Source organism: Phoenix dactylifera, chromosome 6 (genome assembly GCF_051530095.1).
Source record: "Phoenix dactylifera cultivar Ajwa chromosome 6, Ajwa_hap1_PhDact_Kaust_v1.1, whole genome shotgun sequence".
In the NCBI taxonomy this organism is placed as follows: domain Eukaryota; kingdom Viridiplantae; phylum Streptophyta; class Magnoliopsida; order Arecales; family Arecaceae; genus Phoenix; species Phoenix dactylifera.
The window spans coordinates 23150385-23163057 of record NC_143195.1 but is presented as its reverse complement, the minus strand read 5'-3'; the positions used below and the strand labels follow the sequence as shown (position 1 = coordinate 23163057).

The window sequence follows — 12673 nt, the reverse complement described above, 5'->3', positions numbered from 1 at the left end:
AGTGGTATGACCCGACATATCGCAGATACCACAACACTCGTTTCTAAGCTCTATAGTCTTGACAGGCTCAACCTTTCTAAGCTCAATTTCTTCTACCTTCCTAGTGAGGGCTGCCATTTTAGCGTGAAGATCATACTCAGTTCTGAGGTTGTAAAGGCCTCCCTGTACAGAGCTAGTAGGCTTAGGCAAAGACTTGTTGTTTCTATCCCCGTTATCCCAAAGTTGGGCAGTCTGAGCAAGGGAATCCAAATACTCCCATGCCTCATCAAGTTGTTTTTCTAAGAATCTACCATTGCACATGGTCTCTACAAATTGTTTCAACTGTGGAGATAAACCTTCATAAAAGAAGCTAATGGTTCTCCAAGTTTCGAACCCGTGATGAGGGCATGAGAGAAGAAGGTCTTTAAATCTTTTCCAACATTCATAAAATGTTTCATTATCTTTTTGTTGGAAATTGCTGATATGTCTTTTCAAAAAGTTGGTCCTTTGTGTCGGGAAGAACTTCTTTAAAAATTCTCTCTGCATATCTTGCCAAGTTCTTATTGATCTAGGTCGCAAAGAGTTTAGCCATGTTTTGGCCTTATCCTTTAGAGAGAAAGGAAACAATGTCAGCTTGAGGATATCCTCGGTGACATTTGGCACTCTAAATGTAATGCTCAATTCTTCAAAATTCTTTAAATGAAGATACGGACTCTCGGACTCTAATCCGTGAAACTTGGGCAGCAATTGAATTACCCCGGGTTTGATGTCAAAATGTCCTACATTATCAGGAAAAATTATGCATGAAGGCTGACTAGTCCTAGCCGGTTGTAGGTATTGTCTTAGGGTCATAACATGGGGTTCACGTTCTCAATTGTGGTGGCTCCCACATCTTCATTTAAATTAGCCATCTCACAAGGTGTGAGATACTGCGAAGGAATTTCAAGGATGTGTCCTAAGGGATGATCTAAAGTTGTACGACTTAATCAACCGGTGTCGTCCCTATTCCACTTTAGCATGCAAAAATATTTCCCTCTCTTTTTTTAAAAAAATAAAAAAATAAAAATATATAAGTACTAACTAAAGATACCCTAAAACGACATCCTAAAACAAAAATCTATTCACAATCAAACATGCAACAAAACATTACACCTCAATTTCTAATGGTTTTCTTAAATTTCTAGACAGCTCCTAACTGGTTTGAAGAGGACACCTAAGCCTCCAATCCGGTCTAATGAACCGAGTTGACCAGGTAAGCTCCCAGGTAAGTGAAGGGGTCACGATGCGTTCGCAAAGGTCCCACTTAAAACCCACTTGCCTCGAACAGATGAACTGTCTCCCTTATAGGGACAAAGCTTGCCTAGACATCAACTAAGCCACAGAACGAAATTGGTGCAACTTTCGGTGGTCTTCGTCCTATTGAGCTCGAATGTCCTTAGGGGCCAACGTCTATTTGATTTTAGTTTAGCTTAGGATATTTATGCACTGGGGTGATTTTTGGGCTAAGGACGAGTGATGAAATTCCGACCTTATCTTTTTAAATGGGTTCAGCCCTTAGAATATTTTATGCTGATGCCTTATACTATATGCAACAATCAAGAGATTTTTTTTTAATGTTTTATGACATGATATTAAATTTCATTGAATATGTGATCAAGCAAATTATTTATTTATTTTTTAAAAAAATTTTATGAGTTGAAGTTTGAAATTTGAATTCTGAAATTTGAAATTTGAAATTTTAGGTTTTCCTCTTTTCTCTTTTTTTTTTGAATAATCACCCTTGTTCTTCTCTTAAAGTTTTATTATTATTATTATTATTATTATTTATTGATTTTCAATTAGCAACAAGGGTTAATGAGATATAATAACAATAAAATTCTGATTCTAAAAAAAATAAATGCAGAAAATTTAAAATAGAAAATAGCAAGGTTTTGTATTAATCTAATGGTCTTAAAAGTCTCAGAATGTCAATCAGACCGTTCAGATTATTGAACAATGTGTCATGCACTAGCTGACCAAATTGGAGTCAAATCAGACGGCTAATTTCTATTATATCAGAGTTTGATGCAAACTGTATAGGGAATTAAAAATAGTAGTAAAGATTTTTTTTTTTTCAAAAGAAAAATACTAATTACTAAGGTAAAAATTAAATCTAAAATTATACTAATAACTCAGATTCTCCCCGGCAACTGCGCCAAAAACTTGATGCAAAATAAAATTGTTCTCCCAAGTGCAGGAGAATTGCACAAGTAATATAACTCGGGAGTCCGAGGTCGATTCCTCAGGGAACGATCTATAGATTATTAGCGTAATTTTTAGATGTAATTTTCAGTTAATTTTTAAAAATTAAAAATAGAGAATTAATAGGTAACTAAACAAAGTTCAAGAATATAGAGAAGGCTAGGGATCTGGATTCTTCCTTGACAATGTTACATTCAACAATTAAATTTTGCGATTCTTAATTAAGGATTAATTAGATAGAATGGTTCTAATCATGGAATATATTCTTTGAAAACATGAATTCAATATTCAAGTATTTATCGTGCCGGTTACGTCTACGACAAATCAAAAATCGAAACAATCCATGCATCAATAAATATAAACCATACAAGATCTATCTAATAAATAAATATGCAAGAACCCAAAACATACCAATGGATATAAAACAATTAGAATTAAAGTTTAGAGTGTACTTGATAAAAGCAACATGACAAGGGTTCATCCATCACCCTTTGCCAAAGGAATTAGCAAACCATTACAAACATCAACATCTCTCTCTTTCTCACTCTTTTTTTTTTCTTTTTCTTTTTCCTTTCGGAAACAGGGCATCCCCTGTTTCCCTTTCTCTTTTTTTTCGTTTGAAACCAAGAGGCCGGCTGCTCTGTTCTTCCTTTCTTGGATGCCCCCCCTCCCACCGAGAGAGGAGCTTCTTATAGTCGAGCTCTAGGGTCAGCAATGTTCCCTGATTTCTTGCGGTGGAGATCAACGGATGGATGCTAATCCGGAAGGAAATGAATTCGGATGCATCGTGGATGGCTAGAATTTTGCTGGAAGATCGCGACCGGATGATGCGCTGGTGGGGAGGAAGATCCGGAAGCGCGTGAGAGCTGAAGATGAAGCTTGGACTGCTGGCGCTTGGGATTCGGGTGACTCGCCATAGATGCTGGATCACGGACGCTCGGGCTCGGACGGAAGCTGTGGAGGAGCGCAATCTCTTCCGGACGGCCGGATGCTGGGAGACGATCACGGGCATGGGAGCGTTGATCGGGTGCGACGCTGTGGAAGAGGAGAACGCGGACGAGACGGATGCCGGATGAATCGCGAAGGCTGGGATCATGGAAGACGTTGACTGCGGAAGCTTTGAAACGGGGAAAGGAAACGATGCGGGATGCTGGGCGGCTTCACAGGCTCGGGTGGACGCTAGGATATGGGGTTGCACGCTGAAGAACGAAGATGGAGGAAGCTGGGAGACGATCACGAGCATGGGAGCGTTGCGAGAATGGATCACGGAGGCTGATTCGGAGGAAAGATCACAGTACTTTGGGTGCGGGAGAATCGCGCGCAGACGCTGGCCCGCACGCGGAGATGCTTGCAAGATGATGGGCTGCACAGGGACGGCTGGAGAGCTCTGTTCATGGGACAATGCAAATCACGGATCCGTTGCGCATTCCATGTGGATGGTTGCCAAGTGTCGCTCTAATATGGTCAAGCTTGGCTGTTGCCCATATTGGAGCTTGATAAATGATGGGTTCGACTAGGCCATGGCGAGATCGGGTGCGCATAGCTTGGGCTATGCATCTTCCTGAACCAAATCTGTATCAAATATGCATTTTATCTCTGATTTACAATAACCTATATGAAACAAAAGTATAGTATTAACTCGACGAAATTATCATCATCTGTTAACAATAAGACTAATTTAAGTGGTATGTAGATCGCACTTTTGTGCTCTCATCAGTGATCTACCTTGGAAGTTCAAAAGGCACTCCCTCTCAATGCTCCATGGGCCTAGATTACCTCAGTCAATCTTAGAGAATGAAGACTCTAGCAAATAAAATTGACCCAAACAAGTTCTATTGGTTCCACGAGAATGATGGGCATGACACTAAAGAGTGTCTTTAGCTAAAGGGCAAGATCGAAGCCCTCATCTAGCATGGGTACCTTCATCATTATATATTGAGACCCAGCGAGAAGATGTTGAGCGAGACAATCAGCCCCCAAACAAGCTAGATAACAACAAACCACTCATTGGAGCAATCACCTTAATCCATAAACAATTGGTGGCAAAGGAAAGACCATGACTCAAAAGTTCAGGAAATAGGGACGAACTCTTGACAAAGTTGGGACCACCAAGTGAGGAGAGTACCAAGCAACCGAGCATTAACACATCAAAGATGATGCAATAAGACTTGTGAAATTCATTCTTATATTTTTGTTGCTAATGAAGTTGTATTTTAGCTCCTCTCCAGTACAGGACCTGGCACCGATACAACCAACCCATGGAGATACCTTAAGAGTGATGGGACCTCCATTCTGTAAGCCTACACAGCTAGGGAGCTAAACTCGGAAAGTTGAACTAGGGCATTCGTTCTGTAAGCCAACGTGGTTAGGGAGCTAAACCTGGAGAGTCAAAATCTAGATACTCCCATAGAGACATCCTATGAGTAATTGGGACCTCCATTCTGTGAACCTACATGGCTAGAGAGCTAAATACAAAGAGTCAAACTCCAATACTCCTAACAGGAGACACCTAGGAGTGACTGAAACTTTCATTCTATGAGCCCATATGGCTAGGGAGCTAAATTTGGAGCCGAACTCCAGGTCCAGGTACTTTGGCGGAGATACCTCAAAAGTTACTGGGACGTCCAAAAATCCTAGTCTCAACTAGGCCTGGATGGGAGGAAGCACACTCGATTCGATCACCCGAATGTTGCTCATCTAGGCTTAGATAGGATGAAGCACGCTCGGTTCAATCATCCGAGCATCGCTGACTAGAAAAACCCAACCGATCTTCAGTTCTAGTCTCAACTATACTCGGATGGAAGAAAATATGTTCAATTTGATCATCCAAGCATCAATAGCCAGAAGAATCTAATCAATATTAAGTCCTAGTCTCAACTAGGCTCAGATGGGAGAAAGCATGCTCAGTTTGATCACTCGAGCATCGCCGGCTAGAAGAATCCAACCAGATGCCAACTTAAAAGCCCACAATAGGCTATACCATGAGGCAACTATCTTGATGCATTTTTTGGTCAGTAGTGCTACTATTAACTTTGGTTGTTATGAGATTCTCTTCATGACTCGGTCTATTTCCAAGAAACATTACCTCTGAAATATTCATGTCTATCTTTTCTTCTCGACTGGCCCATGCATCTGCTCAGCTCATCCTGTTGAGGTCTTATCATATTATGGTGTTTGAGATTATCTTTCTTTTAATGTTCAAGAGCATTATGGTATTGTGGATGATTGTATTCCATCTATTACAACTCTATCCCAACTATCCATCCCAATTTAGTCATCCTAACTTCTTATGGATAGTCTGACACAAGCAATCTAGACAATAGAGGTAAACATAAGAACTCCTTTCTTCATTTCATATATAATATTTAATTACATGCTAGGTCTAGGATCAAGCCAGACTAAGAAAAATATAGAGAGAAGAAAAAGAAAAGAAGAAGAAGGAGGAGGGGCAAGTTGATCCATCTAAAGGTTTACTTGTCATTCCCCATAGTAAAGCGCTCATCCGATGAGTCCCGGCTACTATTAGGATGACTCCTGCTAGGGGAAAAGCAAATGAGGTCTGACTGAAGTCTAGCAGCCTCCTTTTGACATTCCTAGAAATTCTGTCGGAAGGAATTGGTGATCTTCCATTGCAAGTCGACTGAGGACTGGTATTCTTTAACTGCATGGAGGGTTTTCCTCTCGACCTCGCCAACTTGTTGCCTAACTTTAATGGTTTTCTTCTAATTTCAGAAGCTTGGATCTTGGCTACCTCAGCCCTATCCTTCCCAATACTTAGTTGGACCTCCATTTTAGCAACTCTTTGCGGAGATTCGGTCCCCGTAGCAGCCAATTTATCTACTAATTTTGTTTGAAGGGACTTTAGCTCAGATTTTACTTTGGCCACCTTCTCCATGACCCATCGTAGAGCTAGTTGGAGCATCTCAATCTGCTAATGAAGATCTCCTCCCTACGAAGGATCCCTAACAATGCTATGCTACATAGAAATGAAAGGAAGAAGATCAAAAAAGGATAAAACCCTCTAGGAAGAAAAGAAAAGAGAGGTCACAAAAAAATCTCTGCAGTTGGTTTCAAAAGAATCTATTCCCCCTCTTTTTATAGGCAACTAAATAGACTATATTAATTTGTGTGAGCGAATTGACAGATGCGTGTCATGCCCTCCTTGTTTCTGACAACTGGCATCCTTTCAGAAGAACAATGAATAGAATTCAACCATCCGAAAGAAGGAGAAGTTGAGGCCAGTGAACCTGCATCTTTTCTAAAGTAGTACGAAATTCAATGGCAATTACTTCCTTCACCCAAACCAAGGCGATACTTGGGACTCAAAAGTGGAGGGGGTTGTATTTTACCAATTAATAACTTGTATAATGTGGCGCATAAAGATTCATCCAGGGCATGCCTCATGCTACTATCCCACAGTTCCAACATTCCTCTAGGGGATCTCGGCCTGGTCTTCTCAATTGAGATCGGAGAGTAGACCTAGCAAAGCAGAAGCATTCAACCCTAGAGACCAATCTCCTCCTTGATCTGCTTTGCAACCTCAACCTCTGAACCATGCTAAGTAGATTTTTCCCACAGAAGAAGCCACTCGACTTTCATCGCCTCAAAGACATGCCTGGTCTCGCCACATGCTAGGTTGTTCTAGCACATCCCTAGGATTGTTATACCATACTAACAGTCTGTTGCTATACAACCTCGAGTTTGCTAGGATGTGATCCTGAAAGATTTAGACCCTATCTATAAAAATGTCCGAATGACTCTCTAGAGAAGATAGCAAAAAGTCAACATGACTAAAGGAGACTCTATTTCTCAGTTCTCTATTTCTTCCTTTCTCCTTTATTTTCTATCCAATTTTTTTTTATTGACTTAAGCATCAAAAGACCTAGTCAGAGCTAATTCAGCAAGCTTTCATCCTCGTCTATTATTTTGCAGGCCCACAGAAGCGATATACATCGATATCCTAGGATTGGCTGCAACAATTTGTATCATATATGTGCAATGCAAATGAAATAAAACCATAATCTAGCTAAGATTTCCTTGGCAACTCACATGCTTAGTGATCCTATTAGATCTATATTCAAGAACAAATCCCAATTTTTACTTCTCTCAAGATGCTTTCTTTGTTTTGGAAGATTTAGTTAGAAAATCATAGAGACAGAGAGAGAGGTGTGTGAGAACATTTTCTTTATATAGTACAACAGATATATGCTTTTATTCTCAAAGATATTTGCTTTTAATTTTTTATAATTAGTGCATCCTCTTAGACTTTTCAAGAATTTCTAATAGTCCAAAAGAATAAAAATATGTTACCTCTATTCATCTCCTCATAGAATTGTTCTCCCCAAATAACCCAAATAACCCCGTATCTAGGCGTTTGCTTCCAATCAAGTGGTTTCAGGTTCGAAATGCGCGGGCGTCGATTAAATTTGGGGACCGGATGTCCCACGCCTGGACACGGGGTCTGGAAGCGCTACTGGTCGGCTGGTAGCCTAGGTGGTGCCAGGTGTGACGTACTCACACGGAGGGTCGGGTCGAGTAACCGAGCCGGCCCATGGGTGGGAAGGGTACGAGTAAAATAGGTCGGGGTGCCCAACACACGATTCGGTCTACCCGCATCGAACATTCTCTTAGCGGGGTGGGGGCCCAGTGGTCGGGGCTACTACGTGGGGGTGGGCTTGTCCCTTCCTCCCCCCTTCCCCTTTTTTTCAGCAAAACAATAATAATAATAATAACCCAAATACCCCCTTGTAACTTATTTCTTATCTAATTGGTTGTAACATGTTTTAGGGAATTCATGCTTTGTAGTTTCGCCACTTGTTGCCATTCTCCCTATCTTGACTTATGAGATTGTCAAAGCAAAAAGTGAATAAAGAAATAATAACAATAATAATAATAGTAATAAAATTATGCATACCAAATTTACATAGAAAACTATAACAAAGAAAAAAATGCAATGCAATAGAAAACAATTCTACTAAGAAAGAAATGGGCTTACAACATTTTAACTCTTAGGGTAACAAATCCTACCCTCAAGATTCCCTCTTGTTTACATAGCCCGTGCATCGAAACCAATACTAAAAAGAGTACACTGAGCAATACTAAGAGAAAATTTAGAAGATGGAAGAGGATGACAATGCTAATATATATGCAATCATGTATCATCAAAAATATCAACAGAAAGAAGATACACAGGCCATAAAACTAATACAAAAGACGACTACAATACTATGACACAAATTCGAGGCCAAGAAAAAAAAATCCTAAAAGAATCATTCTCTCCTTCTCTTTCTTTCCTTCCTTCCTTTCTCTTTTCTCTCTCATTTTTCTTCTCTTTCACCCAATCTATGTCTCTCATATGCCTTGGTAAGACCAAACCAACAACCCTAAAAAGGCTTATATAATAGAGACACCCGCCTCTCTCTCCAACTTAGACTATTTAAGTAGTGCAAGTTTGGATTGGTATAAGGAATGGGAATTGCTTGAGCTAGACTCTACTTAAAGCATTAATGATATTGTGTTTGGCCTAACTCATGGGTATCTCATTTTCTGGTGGAATGTCATCTTTGTCACCTCGGTCTTTAGACTATGAGGATTTTCCAACACAAAATTCAGCCTTTTCCTTTCATAGGTCATATATTTTTGAAGATCAAGCTTCTCCAATATCCTAATATCTCCATAATATATATAATGGTTGGGAAATTTACATGCTACACAAGGCTATTATTAGCTACATCTACCATAAGGATAACTAATGTATACTATAGTATCTCATGTTAATTATAGAGTATAGAGACAAGGCTCTCGACTTGTTTTACAATCAAGGTCAAGAAAGACTCTTGTTGCTTTACAAATAGCCTTAGCAAACTAGCCACTTGACTTCTCACGGCTTCCAATGAATCTTGTTGGGTCTCATTCATATAAAATCTGAACTGTAAGAAAATATAATGCCAAGGACTGATTAACATGTGCACTAACCCCACTTAAGAGATTTTGATTCTGGAGGATTACCAAACTCGATGTGGACCACTTTGGCCATTATAGGTATGGTTGGACAATACCCATGGACTAGATCTATATCGAAAAGTCAAGTTGTATGCCAAACTTTTGAAGGTCATAACTTTGTCCTATGATGCTCGATTGAGATAATCTTTAATTTCAACTTGAATAAATTTTGGAGCTTTACTATACAGTCTCATCCCTTAATAGGCGGTTGCAATGCATCGAGCAATTAAGCCTAAATTTTATCATTTTGGTTCCAAAATAAGCTGACCAAATTTAAAATTTTCTTGTCTGGAAAGATTTTGACCTGATGTATCTTCCAATCCAGAAAAATTAAATGGAGCAACAGAAAGCAAAGTTAATATAAGAGTCAAGATCTATCTTCTATAGAATTTTAGTTTTTTAATGATTATTTTTACTGATCATGTTTATTTTGGAAAAGCTAGTCCTGTTGAACTAGGAGAGATTCGAATCGAATTGTGGAAGAAAGACCTCATTGTTATAAATGCAGGCCTTGTATATCTCAGTTTATTATCATCAATGTATCTGAATCAAGGTTGTGCTCTCGTAGAAGGCTAGAGCCACTCATTGAGAACCTCAACCTCGAATAGCCCAATTTGGGGTATATGGTGTTCATCAATGTCATTGTGGATTAGATTTCTGACCAAGTCTAATGGCTAAGCATCACTCCTCTTCCTAGATAACATTGTAGTAACTACCCGTGTGATCAGGCATGCTAGAGAATTATTCCTACTTTTTTTCTCTAAATGAGATGGAATAAAGAATTGATCTAATCGATGCACAAGCATGCAACCAATGTCTGGATCGGAAAGAATAGTTGGTAGTAGGTTCTGCCGCCTTGACCTTCAAGGACCTTTTCTATTGGGGAGCTACTTCTTCATGAATGGGAGTGGTAACTACAATAATATGTTAAGAACTATCAACTAAAAAATAAAAAAGTAAAGAAAAATAATTAAAAAATAAAAAAGAAATAATAACTAAAAAATAAAAGAGAAATATTGATCATTGATTCGACGAAGGTCTTTTCTTAGAATTACAATTTAGCATTTATACATCTCCTTATCAATTGCCAAATAATTATCCATCTCCAGTATTGACCCTATCATTTTTCGTTCCTATCACCTCTTCCACTTTCTCTTGATGGTTTCCATAGCCATTTTCTAACAAATTCCCACTTTTTACATTCTAGTTTTTCGGTAACCATCCCCAGTCACCTTGTATCAAGCTGATATTTTACCACAGAACGTGATCGGTCTTTAAATCAATACTTAGCCTCTCATATAAGATACACTCAAAATCGACCTATATTTAAAACCTCAACTCAATCTGTGCATCGAATATCCACTCAGCCTAGTTCGACCAATTTGCTTTAAATATCACTCTATTTGTATTACATGGTGCATTACGATAACTTGGTCGACTTACAAATTTTTTGGTCTATCCTTTAACGATCTTTCATCCTTCATCAAGTCTGATTATATTTTATCATTTTGCTAATTTTTAAGTCCTTATAGGAATGCAATATAAGCAATCCTATCTAGCACTTAATTTTAGTTAGTGGCTTCCGCAATTATCCTATTAAATCAGTCATGAATACTCAACTAATTATCATTACCGAGGTAACAATCTTTTATTATTACTCATGCTTGGAACCACAACGTGGTCTCTATCTAACCATCCTTTAATCTTTCACTATAGATTAGAGTATAGTGTAAACGGATCAATAGGTGAAAAATTCTTTAGATACAAATTTCACTACTATTCAACTTTATATGACAACACGTCACTATCACCCGACAAGTTTGTTATAAAGAGTACTATCTTGAAAGTCCATCGAGAAAGATATTTTGGGATCATTCCACAATTTGTATTTTTTACTCCGACCATGATTCTTTTCTATAGTAATGATAGCTATAAATGTTACAATCATCACTGTAACAATGTAGAAGAATGTTTGTTATATTATATTTTTATTTTGAGAAATATGTAATCTCTTATCAAATTCACCAAAAGAATAGATCAAACAATATATATATATAAATATTAGCGTTGCTATAGATTTTCAGACCGAAGTCAGAGCACTACTTAACTAACCTTAAGGTCGGCAAGAACCGAGCTGAACGAGACGGTCGAGATATGGGGGAGCTGGTTTCCTCTAAGGATGGCCCACAAGAAGTTCGCTTGCTAGAGAGTTTTCGACGGAGATTCTTCGATGTTTAAGTCAAAATACATAGGGAAAAGTGTGTAAGGAAGAATTTTTAGTAGAGTATAGTTCTCTGAATGACCATACGTGTGGACCCTCGAACTACCCCTTTATAGAAGGTAGTCTACTTTATCATTACCTAATTTTATGCGACGTGTGTTAATGGCCAATAGTATATTTACAGTGTGGGCATCATTTCGCTTGGGTAGCATACGACGATGATTGTGCATTGAAAGTAGTGCTCCATAACTACTTATTGCCAGAATTGTCAGTCCTTATCGGCACGTATCGCTTGGCTCCTCAGCTATCACCGAAGTTGTTCACCTCGATTTATACAGAGGTCAAGAAGGCCGGCTTTATCTGAGGTCAAGATGTCCAACATTTTTTCATCACTTGTCTCCCACTTTTAAGGCTGAGCTGCATTTTAGTTTAGATGATGGAAGTCATATCATCATCTTGATCGAGGATAAGGCTTCTAGAAGGGAGCATTAATGCGCCGATTGATCTCTCGAAGCATCAACATATCTTGGCTATCTCGAGGTGCCATTGTTGCAGTAATCTTGGAGAATCGTTCATGTCATATCTCGAGTTAACACGTAATTGAATCTACTTGGGTAGTCAAACCATTGCTTTGATCAGGGTCGTCCATGGCTCTGTATAAGGGCAACCCCCTTCACTCAGTTTGCACTCTTGCTCTATTTGCTTCGTTTGCAAATCTTCTCGAGTGCCCGTGTTCTCAAGCTCCTTGGTGGTGCTCTGACGAGGCTTCTCTTCTTCGTCTTCAGCGTCATTCCTCCATTTTTCAATGGGTACCTGCTCTTGGCTGCTTATATCCCTTATCTTATTTTCTTTCTCGTCCTTTTTCATTTTATCTACCACCATGAGTGATGCCAAGGTCAATGCTTCGACAGGGAGCTGGTCATCCGACCCTTCTCCTCGAGCTTGGCAGCCTTAACCTCCAAGCTCGGCAGTCTGAGGTCCACTCTGAGTTGAACTGAGGTGTTTGTCTTTACTCAAAAGAAAATGGACCTCATCCGAGCTCAATACTTTATACATCCCAAATTTACCTTTGAGCTCGCCGGTCTCGATGATCGGGTAACCAATCCTCCAATGTCTTGGCTCGACTAATACGAGAAAACTCTCAGGGTCGGGTTGAGATTACCTTTTCATTCTTTCTTTGTTCAGTTGATAAGGGTTTACAGCCTCGTTTTGACCCATCTAGTTCCGAAC

General features: G+C 39.2%; 1 non-coding gene across 1 annotated transcript; it reads left to right on the top strand.

The window, feature by feature from the left end:
- The first annotated feature begins 370 nt into the window (after positions 1–370).
- LOC120109091 (small nucleolar RNA R71) lies at positions 371–479 on the top strand. Its single transcript, XR_005510124.1, has one exon. It is a non-coding gene; the product is annotated as a small nucleolar RNA R71 (small nucleolar RNA).
- Positions 480–12673: the final 12194 nt, after the last annotated feature.